The following is a 16,652-nucleotide window of genomic DNA, read 5'->3' on the forward strand; positions in this document are numbered from 1 at the left end:
GACCGTTTCTTGATGTTTTCTAAATCAGGGAACAAGTTGCACACTTCTGAGATGCATTAGGGCAACTTTGTCAGAAATGAGTTTTTTGCCTACAGAGACATGCCTATTTGCGCAGTAGTACAGATTCTGAGTATGTAACTGGGCTTGATGAAATCAGCATTTCTCTTGCTTCCCTGTGCGTAGGGAAGCTCAGTTTTAGTCACAGTAGCTCCCACAAGTGTCTCCTCAGTGTGTTCCCATTTCCTTAGAAACTGTGTATTTGCTGGGAGAAAAGTACATTACTGTGTGCTTTCACCGTTCAGCAAATACATGTGTAGAAGCACAGCGCTAGCAGAAACGACCGTTCCTCGATGTTTTCTATCTCAGGGAACAAGTTGCACACTTCTGAGATGCATTTGGGCAACTTTGTCAGAAATGAGTTTTTTGCCTAAAGAGACATGCCTATTTGCGCAGTAGTACAGATTCTGAGTATGTAACTGGGCTTGATGAAATCAGCATTTCTCTTGCTTCCCTGTGCGTAGGGAAGCTCAGTTTTAGTCACAGTAGCTCCCACAAGTGTCTCCTCAGTGTGTTCCCATTTCCTTAGAAACAGTGTATTTGCTGGAAGAAAAGTGCATTACTGTGCGCTTTCACCGTTCAGCAAATACATGTGTAGAAGCACAGCGCTAACAGAAACGACCGTTTCTCGATGTTTTCTAACTCAGGGAACAAGTTGCACACTTCTGAGATGCATTTGGGCAACTTTGTCAGAAATGAGTTTTTTGCCTACAGAGACATGCCTATTTGCGCAGTAGTACAGATTCTGAGTATGTAACTGGGCTTGATGAAATCAGCATTTCTCTTGCTTCCCTGTGCGTAGGGAAACTCAGTTTTAGTCACAGTAGCTCCCACAAGTGTCTCCTCAGTGTGTTCCCATTTCCTTAGAAACAGTGTATTTGCTGGGAGAAAAATGCATTAGTGTGCGCTTTCACCATTCAGCAAATACATGTGTAGAAGCACAGCGCTAGCAGAAACGACCGTTTCTTGATGTTTTCTAAATCAGGGAACAAGTTGCACACTTCTGAGATGCATTTGGGCAACTTTGTCAGAAATGAGTTTTTTGCCTACAGAGACATGCCTATTTGCGCAGTAGTACAGATTCTGAGTATGTAACTAGGCTTGATGAAATCAGCATTTCTCTTGCTTCCCTGTGCGTAGGGAAGCTCAGTTTTAGTCACAGTAGCTCCCACAAGTGTCTCCTCAGTGTGTTCCCAGTTCCTTAGAAACAGTGTATTTGCTGGGAGAAAAGTGCATTACTGTGCGCTTTCACCGTTCTGCAAATACATGTGTAGCAGCACAGCGGTAGCAGAAACGACCGTTTCTCGACGTTTTCTAACTCAGGGAACAAGTTGCACACTTCTGAGATGCATTTGGGCAACTTTGTCAGAAATGAGTTTTTTGCCTACAGAGACATGCCTATTTGCGCAGTAGTACAGATTCTGAGTATGTAACTGGGCTTGATGAAATCAGCCTTTCTCTTGCTTCCCTGTGGGTAGGGAAGCTCAGTTTTAGTCACAGTAGCTCCCACAAGTGTCTCCTCAGTGTGTTCCCATTTCCTTAGAAACAGTGTATTTGCTGGGAGAAAAGGGCATTACTGTGCGCTTTCACCGTTCAGCAAATACATGTGTAGAAGCACAGCGTTAGCAGATATGACCGTTTCTCGACGTTTTCTAACTCAGGTAACAAGTTGCACACTTCTGAGATGCATTTGGGCAACTTTGTCAGAAATGAGTTTTTTGCCTAAAGAGACATGCCTATTTGCGCAGTAGTACAGATTCTGAGTATGTAACAGGGCTTGATGAAATCAGCATTTCTCTTGCTTCCCTGTGCGTAGGGAAGCTCAGTTTTAGTCACAGTAGCTCCCACAAGTGTCTCCTCAGTGTGTTCCCAGTTCCTTAGAAACAGTGTATTTGCTGGGAGAAAAGTGCATTAATGTGCGCTTTCACCGTTCAGCAAATACATATGTAGAAGCACAGCGCTAGCAGAAACGACCGTTTCTTGTTGTTTTCTAAATCAGGGAACAAGTTGCAAACTTATGAGATGCATTTGGGCAACTTTGTCAGAAATGAGTTTTTTGCCTACAGAGACATGCCTATTTGCGCAGTAGTACAGATTCTGAGTATGTAACTGGGCTTGATGAAATCAGCATTTCTTTTGCTTCCCTGTGCGTAGGGAAACTCAGTTTTAGTCACAGTAGCTCCCACAAGTGTCTCCTCAGTGTGTTCCCATTTCCTTAGAAACAGTGTATTTGCTGGGAGAAAAATGCATTACTGTGCGCTTTCACCATTCAGCAAATACATGTGTAGAAGCACAGCGCTATCAGAAACGACCGTTTCTGGATGTTTTCTAAATCAGGGAACAAGATGCACACTTCTGAGATGCATTTGGGCAACTTTGTCAGAAATGAGTTTTTTGCCTAAAGAGACATGCCTATTTGCGCAGTAGTACAGATTCTGAGTATGTAACTGGGCTTGATGAAATCAGCATTTCTCTTGCTTCCCTGTGCGTAGGGAAGCTCAGTTTTAGTCACAGTAGCTCCCACAAGTGTCTCCTCAGTGTGTTCCCATTTCCTTAGAAACAGTGTATTTGCTGGGAGAAAAGTACATTACTGTGTGCTTTCACCGTTCAGCAAATACATGTGTAGAAGCACAGCGCTAGCAGAAACGACCGTTCCTCGATGTTTTCTATCTCAGGGAACAAGTTGCACACTTCTGAGATGCATTTGGGCAACTTTGTCAGAAATGAGTTTTTTGCCTAAAGAGACATGCCTATTTGCGCAGTAGTACAGATTCTGAGTATGTAACTGGGCTTGATGAAATCAGCATTTCTCTTGCTTCCCTGTGCGTAGGGAAGCTCAGTTTTAGTCACAGTAGCTCCCACAAGTGTCTCCTCAGTGGGTTCCCATTTCCTTAGAAACAGTGTATTTGCTGGAAGAAAAGTGCATTACTGTGCGCTTTCACCGTTCAGCAAATACATGTGTAGAAGCACAGCGCTAACAGAAACGACCGTTTCTCGATGTTTTCTAACTCAGGGAACAAGTTGCACACTTCTGAGATGCATTTGGGCAACTTTGTCAGAAATGAGTTTTTTGCCTACAGAGACATGCCTATTTGCGCAGTAGTACAGATTCTGAGTATGTAACTGGGCTTGATGAAATCAGCATTTCTCTTGCTTCCCTGTGCGTAGGGAAACTCAGTTTTAGTCACAGTAGCTCCCACAAGTGTCTCCTCAGTGTGTTCCCATTTCCTTAGAAACAGTGTATTTGCTGGGAGAAAAATGCATTAGTGTGCGCTTTCACCATTAAGCAAATACATGTGTAGAAGCACAGCGCTAGCAGAAACGACCGTTTCTTGATGTTTTCTAAATCAGGGAACAAGTTGCACACTTCTGAGATGCATTTGGGCAACTTTGTCAGAAATGAGTTTTTTGCCTACAGAGACATGCCTATTTGCCCAGTAGTACAGATTCGGAGTATGTAACTGGGCTGGATGAAATCAGCATTTCTCTTGCTTCCCTGTGCGTAGGGAAGCTCAGTTTTAGTCACAGTAGCTCCCACAAGTGTCTCCTCAGTGTGTTCCCAGTTCCTTAGAAACAGTGTATTTGCTGGGAGAAAAGTGCATTACTGTGCGCTTTCACCGTTCTGCAAATACATGTGTAGCAGCACAGCGCTAGCAGAAACGACCGTTTCTCGACGTTTTCTAACTCAGGGAACAAGTTGCACACTTCTGAGGTGCATTTCGGCAACTTTGTCAGAAATGAGTTTTTTGCCTACAGAGACATGCCTATTTGCGCAGTAGTACAGATTCTGAGTATGTAACTGGGCTTGATGAAATCAGCCTTTCTCTTGCTTCCCTGTGCGTAGGGAAGCTCAGTTTTAGTCACAGTAGCTCCCACAAGTGTCTCCTCAGTGTGTTCCCATTTCCTTAGAAACAGTGTATTTGCTGGGAGAAAAGTGCATTACTGTGCGCTTTCACCGTTCAGCAAATGCATGTGTAGAAGCACAGCGCTAGTAGAAACGAACGTTTCTCGACGTTTTCTAACTCAGGGAACAAGTTGCACACTTCTGAGATGCATTTGGGCAACTTTGTCAGAAATGAGTTTTTTGCCTACAGAGACATGCCTATTTGCGCAGTAGTACAGATTCTGAGTATGTAACTGGGCTTGATGAAATCAGCATTTCTCTTGCTTCCCTGTGCGTAGGGAAGCTCAGTTTTAGTCACAGTAGCTCCCACAAGTGTCTCCTCAGTGTGTTCCCATTTCCTTAGAAACAGTGTATTTGCTGAGAGAAAAGTGCATTACTGTGCGGTTTCACCGTTCAGCAAATACATGTGTAGAAGCACAGCGCTAGCAGAAACGAACGTTTCTCGATGTTTTCTAAATCAGGGAACAAGTTGCACACTTCTGAGATGCATTTGGGCAAGTTTGTCCGAAATGAGTTTTTTGCCTACAGAGACATGCCTATTTGCGCAGTAGTACAGATTCTGAGTATGTAACTGGGCTTGATGAAATCAGCCTTTCTCTTGCTTCCCTGTGCGTAGGGAAGCACAGTTTTAGTCACAGTAGCTCCCACAAGTGTCTCCTCAGTGTGTTCCCATTTCCTTAGAAACAGTGTATTTGCTGGGAGAAAAGTGCGTTACTGTGGGCTTTCACCGTTAAGCAAATACATGTGTAGAAGCACAGCGCTAGCAGAAACGAACGTTTCTCGACGTTTTCTAACTCAGGAAACACGTTGCACACTTCTGAGATGCATTTGGGCAACTTTGTCAGAAATGAGTTTTTTGCCTACAGAGACATGCCTATTTGCGCAGTAGTACAAATTCTGAGTATGTAACTGGGCTTGATGAAATCAGCATTTCTCTTGCTTCCCTGTGCGTAGGGAAGCTCAGTTTTAGTCACAGTAGCTCCCACAAGTGTCTCCTCAGTGTGTTCCCATTTCCTTAGAAACAGTGTATTTGCTGGGAGAAAAGTGCATTACTGTGCGCTTTCACCGTTCAGCAAATACATGTGTAGAAGCACAGCGCTAGCAGAAACGAACGTTTCTCGACGTTTTCTAACTCAGGGAACAAGTTGCACACTTCTGAGATGCATTTGGGCAACTTTGTCAGAAATGAGTTTTTTGCCTACAGAGACATGCCTATTTGCCCAGTAGTACAGATTCGGAGTATGTAACTGGGCTGGATGAAATCAGCATTTCTCTTGCTTCCCTGTGCGTAGGGAAGCTCAGTTTTAGTCACAGTAGCTCCCACAAGTGTCTCCTCAGTGTGTTCCCAGTTCCTTAGAAACAGTGTATTTGCTGGGAGAAAAGTGCATTACTGTGCGCTTTCACCGTTCTGCAAATACATGTGTAGCAGCACAGCGCTAGCAGAAACGACCGTTTCTCGACGTTTTCTAACTCAGGGAACAAGTTGCACACTTCTGAGATGCATTTCGGCAACTTTGTCAGAAATGAGTTTTTTGCCTACAGAGACATGCCTATTTGCGCAGTAGTACAGATTCTGAGTATGTAACTGGGCTTGATGAACTCAGCCTTTCTCTTGCTTCCCTGTGCTTAGGGAAGCTCAGTTTTATTCACAGTAGCTCCCACAAGTGTCTCCTCAGTGTGTTACCATTTCCTTAGAAACAGTGTATTTGCTGGGAGAAAAGGGCATTACTGTGCGCTTTCACCGTTCTGCAAATGCATGTGTAGAAGCACAGCGCTAGCAGAAACGACCGTTTCTCGACGTTTTCTAACTCAGGGAACAAGTTGCACACTTCTGAGATGCATTTGGGCAACTTTGTCAGAAATGAGTTTTTTGCCTACAGAGACATGCCTATTTGCGCAGTAGTACAGATTCTGAGTATGTAACTGGGCTGGATGAAATCAGCCTTTCTCTGGCTTCCCTGTGCGTAGGGAAGCTCAGTTTTATTCACAGTAGCTCCCACAAGTGTCTCCTCAGTGTGTTCCCATTTCCTTAGAAACAGTGTATTTGCTGGGAGAAAAGTGCATTACTGTGCGCTTTCACCGTTCAGCAAATACATGTGTAGAAGCACAGCGCTAGCAGAAACGACCGTTTCTCGACGTTTTCTAACTCAGGGAACAAGTTGCACACTTCTGAGATGCATTTGGGCAACATTGTCAGAAATGAGTTTTTTGCCTACAAAGACATGCCTATTTGCGCAGTAGTACAGATTCTGAGTATGAAACTGGGCTGGATGAAATCAGCATTTCTCTTGCTTCCCTGTGCGTAGGGAAGCTCAGTTTTAGTCACAGTAGCTCCCACAAGTGTCTCCTCAGTGTGTTCCCATTTCTTTAGAAACAGTGTATTTGCTGGGAGAAAAGTGCATTACTGTGCGCTTTCACCGTTCAGCAAATACATGTGTAGAAGCACAGCGCTAACAGAAACGACCGTTTCTCGATGTTTTCTAACTCAGGGAACAAGTTGCACACTTCTGAGATGCATTTGGGCAACTTTGTCAGAAATGAGTTTTTTGCCTACAGAGACATGCCTCTTTGCGCAGTAGTACAGATTCTGAGTATGTAACTGGGCTTGATGAAATCAGCATTTCTCTTGCTTCCCTGTGCGTAGGGAAACTCAGTTTTAGTCACAGTAGCTCCCACAAGTGTCTCCTCAGTGTGTTCCCATTTCCTTAGAAACAGTGTATTTGCTGGGAGAAAAATGCATTAGTGTGCGCTTTCACCATTCAGCAAATACATGTGTAGAAGCACAGCGCTAGCAGAAACGACCGTTTCTTGATGTTTTCTAAATCAGGGAACAAGTTGCACACTTCTGAGATGCATTTGGGCAACTTTGTCAGAAATGAGTTTTTTGCCTACAGATTCATGCCTATTTGCGCAGTAGTACAGATTCTGAGTATGTAACTGGGCTTGATGAAATCAGCATTTCTCTTGCTTCCCTGTGGGTAGGGAAGTTCAGTTTTAGTAACAGTAGCTCCCACAAGTGTCTCCTCAGTTTGTTCCCAGTTCCTTAGAAACAGTGTATTTGCTGGGAGAAAAGGGCATTACTGTGCGCTTTCACCGTTCAGCAAATACATGTGTAGAAGCACAGCGTTAGCAGATATGACCGTTTCTCGACGTTTTCTAACTCAGGGAACAAGTTGCACACTTCTGAGATGCATTTGGGCAACTTTGTCAGAAATGAGTTTTTTGCCTAAAGAGACATGCCTATTTGCGCAGTAGTACAGATTCTGAGTATGTAACTGGGCTTGATGAAATCAGCATTTCTCTTGCTTCCCTGTGCGTAGGGAAGCTCAGTTTTAGTCACAGTAGCTCCCACAAGTGTCTCCTCAGTGTGTTCCCATTTCCTTAGAAACAGTGTATTTGCTGGAAGAAAAGTGCATTACTGTGCGCTTTCACCGTTCAGCAAATACATGTGTAGAAGCACAGCGCTAACAGAAACGACCGTTTCTCGATGTTTTCTAACTCCGGGAACAAGTTGCACACTTCTGAGATGCATTTGGGCAAGTTTGTCCGAAATGAGTTTTTTGCCTACAGAGACATGCCTATTTGCGCAGTAGTACAGATTCTGAGTATGTAACTGGGCTTGATGAAATCAGCCTTTCTCTTGCTTCCCTGTGCGTAGGGAAGCTCAGTTTTAGTCACAGTAGCTCCCACAAGTGTCTCCTCAGTGTGTTCCCATTTCCTTAGAAACAGTGTATTTGCTGGGAGAAAAGTGCCTTACTGTGGGCTTTCACCGATAAGCAAATACATGTGTAGAAGCACAGCGCTAGCAGAAACGAACGTTTCTCGACGTTTTCTAACTCAGGAAACACGTTGCACACTTCTGAGATGCATTTGGGCAACTTTGTCAGAAATGAGTTTTTTGCCTACAGAGACATGCCTATTTGCGCAGTAGTACAAATTCTGAGTATGTAACTGGGCTTGATGAAATCAGCATTTCTCTTGCTTCCCTGTGCGTAGGGAAGCTCAGTTTTAGTCACAGTAGCTCCCACAAGTGTCTCCTCAGTGTGTTCCCATTTCCTTAGAAACAGTGTATTTGCTGGGAGAAAAGTGCATTACTGTGCGCTTTCACCGTTCAGCAAATACATGTGTAGAAGCACAGCGCTAGCAGAAACGAACGTTTCTCGACGTTTTCTAACTCAGGGAACAAGTTGCACACTTCTGAGATGCATTTGGGCAACTTTGTCAGAAATGAGTTTTTTGCCTACAGAGACATGCCTATTTGCCCAGTAGTACAGATTCGGAGTATGTAACTGGGCTGGATGAAATCAGCATTTCTCTTGCTTCCCTGTGCGTAGGGAAGCTCAGTTTTAGTCACAGTAGCTCCCACAAGTGTCTCCTCAGTGTGTTCCCAGTTCCTTAGAAACAGTGTATTTGCTGGGAGAAAAGTGCATTACTGTGCGCTTTCACCGTTCTGCAAATACATGTGTAGCAGCACAGCGCTAGCAGAAACGACCGTTTCTCGACGTTTTCTAACTCAGGGAACAAGTTGCACACTTCTGAGATGCATTTCGGCAACTTTGTCAGAAATGAGTTTTTTGCCTACAGAGACATGCCTATTTGCGCAGTAGTACAGATTCTGAGTATGTAACTGGGCTTGATGAACTCAGCCTTTCTCTTGCTTCCCTGTGCTTAGGGAAGCTCAGTTTTATTCACAGTAGCTCCCACAAGTGTCTCCTCAGTGTGTTTCCATTTCCTTAGAAACAGTGTATTTGCTGGGAGAAAAGGGCATTACTGTGCGCTTTCACCGTTCTGCAAATGCATGTGTAGAAGCACAGCGCTAGCAGAAACGACCGTTTCTCGACGTTTTCTAACTCAGGGAACAAGTTGCACACTTCTGAGATGCATTTGGGCAACTTTGTCAGAAATGAGTTTTTTGCCTACAGAGACATGCCTATTTGCGCAGTAGTACAGATTCTGATTATGTAACTGGGCTTGATGAAATCAGCATTTCTCTTGCTTCGCTGTGCGTAGGGAAGCTCAGTTTTAGTCACAGTAGCTCCCACAAGTGTCTCCTCAGTGTGTTCCTAGTTCGTTAGAAACAGTGTATTTGCTCGGAGAAAAGTACATTACTGTGCTCTTTCACCGTTCAGCAAATACATGTGTAGAAGCACAGCGCTAGCTGAAGCCACCGTTTCTCGACGTTTTCTAACTCAGGGAACCAATGGCACACTTCTGAGATGCATTTGGGCAACATTGTCAGAAATGAGTTTTTTACCTAAAGAGACATGCCTATTTGCGCAGTAGTACAGATTCTGAGTATGTAACTGGGCTTGATGAAATCAGCATTTCTCTTGCTTCCCTGTGCGTAGGGAAGCTCAGTTTTAGTCACAGTAGCTCCCACAAGTGTCTCCTCAGTGTGTTCCCATTTCCTTAGAAACAGTGTATTTGCTGGGAGAAAAGGGCATTACTGTGCGCTTTCACCGTTCAGCAAATACATGTGTAGAAGCACAGCGCTAGCAGAAACGACCGTTTCTCGACGTTTTCTAACTCAGGGAACAAGTTGCACACTTCTGAGATGCATTTGGGCAACTTTGTCAGAAATGAGTTTTTTGCCTACAGAGACATGCCTATTTGCGCAGTAGTACAGATTCTGAGTATGTAACTGGGCTAGATGAAATCAGCATTTCTCTTGCTTCCCTCTGCGTAGGGAAGCTCAGTTTTAGTCACAGTAGCTCCCACAAGTGTCTCCTCAGTGTGTTCCCATTTCCTTAGAAACAGTGTATTTGCTGGGAGAAAAGTGCATTACTGTGCGCTTTCACCGTTCAGCAAATACATGTGTAGAAGCACAGCGCTAGCAGAAACGAACGTTTCTCGACGTTTTCTAACTCAGGGAACAAGTTGCACACTTCTGAGATGCATTTGGGCAACTTTGTCCGAAATGAGTTTTTTGCCTACAGAGACATGCCTATTTGCACAGTAGTACAGATTCTGAGTATGTAACTGGGCTTGATGAAATCAGCATTACTCTTGCTTCCCTGTGCGTAGGGAAGCTCAGTTTTAGTCCCAGTAGCTCCCACAAGTGTCTCCTCAGTGTGTTCCCATTTCCTTAGAAAAAGTGTAATTGCTGGGAGAAAAGTGCATTACTGTGCGCTTTCACTGTTCAGCAAATACATGTGTAGAAGCACAGCGTTAGCAGATATGACCGTTTCTCGACGTTTTCTAACTCAAGGAACAAGTTGCACACTTCTGAGATGCATTTGGGCAACTTTGTCAGAAATGAGTTTTTTGCCTAAAGAGACATGCCTATTTGCGCAGTAGTACAGATTCTGAGTATGTAACTGGGCTTGATGAAATCAGCATTTCTCTTGCTTCCCTGTGCGTAGGGAAGCTCAGTTTTAGTCACAGTAGCTCCCACAAGTGTCTCCTCAGTGTGTTCCCATTTCCTTAGAAACAGTGTATTTGCTGGGAGAAAAGTGCATTACTGTGCGCTTTCACCGTTCAGCAAATACATGTGTAGAAGCACAGCGCTAGCAGAAACGAACGTTTCTCGACGTTTTCTATCTCAGGGAACAAGTTGCACACTTCTGAGATGCATTTGGGCAACTTTGTCAGAAATGAGTTTTTTGCCTACAGATTCATGCCTATTTGCGCAGTAGTACAAATTCTGAGTATGTAACTGGGCTTGATGAAATCAGCATTTCTCTTGCTTCCCTGTGCGTAGGGAAGCTCAGTTTTTGTAACAGGAGCTCCCACAAGTGTCTCCTCAGTGTGTTCCCATTTCCTTAGAAACATTGTATTTGCTGGGAGAAAAGTGCATTACTGTGCGCTTTCACCGTTCAGCAAATACATGTGTAGAAGCACAGCGCTAGCAGAAACGAACGTTTCTCGACGTTTTCTAACTCAGGAAACAAGTTGCACACTTCTGAGATGCATTTGGGCAACTTTGTCAGAAATGAGTTTTTTGCCTAAAGAGACATGCCTATTTGCGCAGTAGTACAGATTCAGAGTATGTAACTGGGCTTGATGAAATCAGCATTTCTCTTGCTTCCCTGTGCGTAGGGAAGCTCAGTTTTAGTCACTATAGCTCCCACAAGTGTCTCCTCAGTGTGTTCCCATTTTCTTAGAAACAGTGTATTTGCTGGGAGAAAAGTGCATTACTGTGCGCTTTCACCGTTCAGCAAATACATGTGTAGAAGCACAGCGCTAGATGAAACGAACGTTTCTCGACGTTTTCTAACTCAGGGAACAAGTTGCACACTTCTGAGATGCATTTGGGCAACTTTGTCAGAAATGAGTTGTTTGCCTACAGATTCATTCCTATTTGCGCAGTAGTACAGATTCTGAGTATGTAACTGGGCTTGATGAAATCAGCATTTCTCTTGCTTCCCTGTGCGTAGGGAAGCTCAGTTTTAGTCACAGTAGCTCCCACAAGTGTCTCCTCAGTGTGTTCCCATTTCCTTAGAAACATTGTATTTGCTGGGAGAAAAGTGCATTACTGTGCGCTTTCACCGTTCAGCAAATACATGTGTAGAAGCACAGCGCTAGCAGAAACGAACGTTTCTCGACGTTTTCTAACTCAGGGAACAAGTTGCACACTTCTGAGATGCATTGGGCAATTTTGTCAGAAATGAGTTTTTTGCCTAAAGAGACATGCCTATTTGCGCAGTAGTACAGATTCTGAGTATGTAACTGGGCTTGATGAAATCAGCATTTCTCTTGCTTCCCTGTGCGTAGGGAAGCTCAGTTTTAGTCACAGTAGCTCCCACAAGTGTCTCCTCAGTGTGTTGCCATTTCCTTAGAAACAATGTATTTGCTGGGAGAAAAGTGCATTACTGTGCGCTTTCACCGTTCAGCAAATACATGTGTAGAAGCACAGCGTTAGCAGATATGACCGTTTCTCGACGTTTTCTAACTCAGGGAACAAGTTGCACACTTCTGAGATGGATTTCGGCAACTTTGTCAGAAATGAGTTTTTTGCCTACAGAGACAGGCCTATTTGCGCAGTAGTACAAATTCTGAGTATGTAACTGGGCTTGATGAAATCAGCATTTCTCTTGCTTCCCTGTGCGTAGGGAAGCTCAGTTTTTGTCACAGGAGCTCCCACAAGTGTCTCCTCAGTGTGTTCCCATTTCCTTAGAAACATTGTATTTGCTGGGAGAAAAGTGCATTACTGTGCGCTTTCACCGTTAAGCAAATACATGTGTAGAAGCACAGCATTAGCAGATATGACCGTTTCTCGACGTTTTCTAACTCAGGGAACAAGTTGCACACTTCTGAGATGCATTTCGGCAACTTTGTCAGAAATGAGTTTTTTGCCTAAAGAGACATGCCTATTTGCGCAGTAGTACAGATTCTGAGTATGTAACTGGGCTTGATGAAATCAGCATTTCTCTTGCTTCCCTGTGCGTAGGGAAGCTCAGTTTTAGTCACTATAGCTCCCACAAGTGTCTCCTCAGTGTGTTCCCATTTCCTTAGAAACAGTGTATTTGCTGGGAGAAAAGTGCATTACTGTGCGCTTTCACCGTTCAGCAAATACATGTGTAGAAGCACAGCGCTAGATGAAACGAACGTTTCTCGACGTTTTCTAACTCAGGGAACAAGTTGCACACTTCTGAGATGCATTTGGGCAACTTTGTCAGAAATGAGTTTTTTGCCTACAGATTCATGCCTATTTGCGCAGTAGTACAGATTCTGATGTGTAACTGGGCTTGATGAAATCAGCATTTCTCTAGCTTCCCTGTGCGTAGGGAAGCTCAGTTTTAGTCACAGTAGCTCCCACAAGTGTCTCCTCAGTGTGTTCCCATTTCCTTAGAAACAGTGTATTTGCTGGGAGAAAAGTGCATTACTGTGCGCTTTCACCGTTCAGCAAATACATGTGTGGAAGCACAGCGCTAGCAGAAACGAACGTTTCTCGACGTTTTCTAACTCAGGGAACAAGTTGCACACTACTGAGATGCATTTGGGCAACTTTGTCAGAAAAGAGTTTTTTGCCTACAGATTCATGCCTATTTGCGCAGTAGTACAGATTCTGAGTATGTAACTGGGCTTGATGAAATCAGCATTTCTCTTGCTTCCCTGTGCGTAGGGAAGCTCAGTTTTAGTCACAGTAGCTCCCACAAGTGTCTCCTCAGTGTGTTCCCATTTCCTTAGAAACAGTGTATTTGCTGGGAGAAAATTGCATTACTGTGCGCTTTCACCGTTCAGCAAATACATGTGTAGAAGCACAGCGTTAGCAGATATGACCGTTTCTCGACGTTTTCTAACTCAGGGAACAAGTTGCACACTTCTGAGATGCATTTCGGCAACTTTGTCAGAAATGAGTTTTTTGCCTACAGAGACATGCCTATTTGCGCAGTAGTACAGATTCTGAGTATGTAACTGGGCTTGATGAAATCAGCATTTCTCTTGCTTCCCTGTGCGTAGGGAAGCTCAGTTTTTGTCACAGGAGCTCCCACAAGTGTCTCCTCAGTGTGTTCCCATTTCCTTAGAAACATTGTATTTGCTGGGAGAAAAGTGCATTACTGTGCGCTTTCACCGTTCAGCAAATACATGTGTAGAAGCACAGCATTAGCAGATATGACCGTTTCTCGACGTTTTCTAACTCAGGGAACAAGTTGCACACTTCTGAGATGCATTTGGGCAACTTTGTCAGAAATGAGTTTTTTGCCTAAAGAGACATGCCTATTTGCGCAGTAGTACAGATTCTGAGTATGTAACTGGGCTTGATGAAATCAGCATTTCTCTTGCTTCCCTGTGCGTAGGGAAGCTCAGTTTTAGTCACTATAGCTCCCACAAGTGTCTCCTCAGTGTGTTCCCATTTTCTTAGAAACAGTGTATTTGCTGGGAGAAAAGTGCATTACTGTGCGCTTTCACCGTTCAGCAAATACATGTGTAGAAGCACAGCGCTAGATGAAACGAACGTTTCTCGACGTTTTCTAACTCAGGGAACAAGTTGCACACTTCTGAGATGCATTTGGGCAACTTTGTCAGAAATGAGTTTTTTGCCTACAGATTCATGCCTATTGCGCAGTAGTACAGATTCTGATGTGTAACTGGGCTTGATGAAATCAGCATTTCTCTTGCTTCCCTGTGCGTAGGGAAGCTCAGTTTTAGTCACAGTAGCTCCCACAAGTGTCTCCTCAGTGTGTTCCCATTTCCTTAGAAACAGTGTATTTGCTGGGAGAAAAGTGCATTACTGTGCGCTTTCACCGTTCAGCAAATACATGTGTGGAAGCACAGCGCTAGCAGAAACGAACGTTTCTCGACGTTTTCTAACTCAGGGAACAAGTTGCACACTACTGAGATGCATTTGGGCAACTTTGTCAGAAAAGAGTTTTTTGCCTACAGATTCATGCCTATTTGCGCAGTAGTACAGATTCTGAGTATGTAACTGGGCTTGATGAAATCAGCATTTCTCTTCCTTCCCTGTGCGTAGGGAAGCTCAGTTTTAGTCACAGTAGCTCCCACAAGTGTCTCCTCAGTGTGTTCCCATTTCCTTAGAAACAATGTATTTGCTGGGAGAAAAGTGCATTAATGTGCGCTTTCACCGTTCAGCAAATACATGTGTAGAAGCACAGCGTTAGCAGATATGACCGTTTCTCGACGTTTTCTAACTCAGGGAACAAGTTGCACACTTCTGAGATGCATTTCGGCAACTTTGTCAGAAATGAGTTTTTTGCCTACAGAGACAGGCCTATTTGCGCAGTAGTACAGATTCTGAGTATGTAACTGGGCTTGATGAAATCAGCATTTCTCTTGCTTCCCTTTGCGTAGGGAAGCTCAGTTTTAGTCACAGTAGCTCCCACAAGTGTCTCCTCAGTGTGTTCCCATTTCCTTAGAAACAGTGTATTTGCTGGGAGAAAAGTGCATTACTGTGCGCTTTCACCGTTCAGCAAATACATGTGTGGAAGCACAGCGCTAGCAGAAACGAACGTTTCTCGACGTTTTCTAACTCAGGGAACAAGTTGCACACTTCTGAGATGCATTTGGGCAACATTGTCAGAAATGAGTTTTTTGCCTACAGATTCATGCCTATTTGCGCAGTAGTACAGATTCTGAGTATGTAACTGGGCTTGATGAAATCAGCATTTCTCTTGGTTCCCTGTGCGTAGGGAAGCTCAGTTTTAGTCACAGTAGCTCCCACAAGTGTCTCCTCAGTGTGTTCCCATTTCCTTAGAAACAGTGTATTTGCTGGGAGAAAAGTGCATTACTGTGCGCTTTCACCGTTCAGCAAATACATGTGTAGAAGAACAGCGCTAGCAGAAACGAACGTTTCTCGACGTTTTCTAACTCAGGGAACAAGTTGCACACTTCTGAGATGCATTTGGGCAATTTTGTCAGAAATGAGTTTTTTGCCTACAGAGACATGCCTATTTGCGCAGTAGTACAGATTCTGAGTATGTAACTGGGCTTGATGAAATCAGCATTTCTCTTGCTTCCCTGTGCGTAGGGAAGCTCAGTTTTAGTCACAGTAGCTCCCACAAGTGTCTCCTCAGTGTGTTCCCATTTCCTTAGAAACAATGTATTTGCTGGGAGAAAAGTGCATTACTGTGCGCTTTCACCGTTCAGCAAATACATGTGTAGAAGCACAGCGTTAGCAGATATGACCGTTTCTCGACGTTTTCTAACTCAGGGAACAAGTTGCACACTTCTGAGATGCATTTCGGCAACTTTGTCAGAAATGATTTTTTTGCCTACAGAGACATGCCTATTTGCGCAGTAGTACAGATTCTGAGTATGTAACTGGGCTTGATGAAATCAGCATTTCTCTTGCTTCCCTGTGCGTAGGGAAGCTCAGTTTTAGTCACAGTAGCTCCCACAAGTGTCTCCTCAGTGTGTTCCCATTTCCTTAGAAACAGTGTATTTGCTGGGAGAAAAGTGCATTACTGTGCGCTTTCACCGTTCAGCAAATACATGTGAGGAAGCACAGCGCTAGCAGAAACGAACGTTTCTCGACGTTTTCTAACTCAGGGAACAAGTTGCACACTTCTGAGATGCATTTGGGCAACATTGTCAGAAATGTGTTTTTTGCCTACAGATTCATGCCTATTTGCGCAGTAGTACAGATTCTGAGTATGTAACTGAGCTTGATGAAATCAGCATTTCTCTTGCTTCCCTGTGCGTAGGGAAGCTCAGTTTTAGCCACAGTAGCTCCCACAAGTGTCTCCTCAGTGTGTTCCCATTTCCTTAGAAACAGTGTATTTGCTGGGAGAAAAGTGCATTACTGTGCGCTTTCACCGTTCAGCAAATACATGTGTGGAAGCACAGCGCTAGCAGAAACGAACGTTTCTCGACGTTTTCTAACTCAGGGAACAAGTTGCACACTTCTGAGATGCATTTGGGCAACATTGTCAGAAATGAGTTTTTTGCCTACAGAGACATGCCTATTTGCGCAGTAGTACAGATTCTGAGTATGTAACTGGGCTTGATGAAATCAGCATTTCTCTTGCTTCCCTGTGCGTAGGGAAGCTCAGTTTTAGCCACAGTAGCTCCCACAAGTGTCTCCTCAGTGTGTTCCCATTTCCTTAGAAACAGTGTATTTGCTGGGAGAAAAGTGCATTACTGTGCGCCTTCACCGTTCAGCAAATACATGTGTAGAAGCACAGCGCTAGCAGAAACGAACGTTTCTCGACGTTTTCTAACTCAGGGAACAAGTTGCACACTTCTGAGATGCATTTGGGCATCTTTGTCAGAAATGAGTTTTTTGCCTACA

The sequence above is a fragment of the Acomys minous genome, assembly GCF_964271855.1.
Source record: "Acomys minous genome assembly, chromosome: 5".
Classification (NCBI taxonomy): domain Eukaryota; kingdom Metazoa; phylum Chordata; class Mammalia; order Rodentia; family Muridae; genus Acomys; species Acomys minous.